Source organism: Penaeus monodon, chromosome 19, assembly GCF_015228065.2.
Source record: "Penaeus monodon isolate SGIC_2016 chromosome 19, NSTDA_Pmon_1, whole genome shotgun sequence".
NCBI lineage: Eukaryota > Metazoa > Arthropoda > Malacostraca > Decapoda > Penaeidae > Penaeus > Penaeus monodon.
Genome location: NC_051404.1, coordinates 20247698 through 20248366, shown reverse-complemented (window position 1 = coordinate 20248366; position 669 = coordinate 20247698).

Below are 669 nucleotides of genomic sequence, written 5' to 3'. Positions count from 1 at the left end.
TATAATGATTTTATTGGGGTGTAAAAGTTTGGTCAGAAAATATTAAGTACAAGAAGCAAATAAGATTTAATATACTCGCCGTCTTTCCGCTTCAGGCGCGATAAATTAATCTCTTGGAGGGGGGGGGGGTCGTACGTGATATACGGCATTTTTACTTGATATATTGTTAAGATTGTGCGGAGAAATACTCAAGGCCAATGATACGATTCTAACCGCAGGCGGGAGTTGAGATGATATAGTCGATATATACAGGCGTCTTCTGTTACATATTCTTCTGTTTGTATCTGTGAACATTTGGATTTTTTCTTACAAATTCATATTCGTCTGTTTCCATGCTTCGGCTTTTCCTCTCTGTTTTACTTAAGAAAACGTCACGTCCAGACAGCCACGAGTGATCATTTTAAACGCCACGCGCAGTGTTTTGAAGGTTTTTCCTCCGGGGCGGCGGCGAAAGCTCCCCCGCGAGGACCCGAGGACAGTGGGGAGCCTCGGACAGATGCCCGATCCATCATCGCCAGCGGTATATAGCGTGATGTGACCGGTTGGTAATTCGTGTGCGTTCCTCGTGTGAGTGTGTGCGAGTACATCGCGTGTGTACTTCGTGGCCCTCTAAACACCAGAACCGACGGGTCACGAGGAACGAAGGTCACGGCTGGGAAAGGCGGTTAG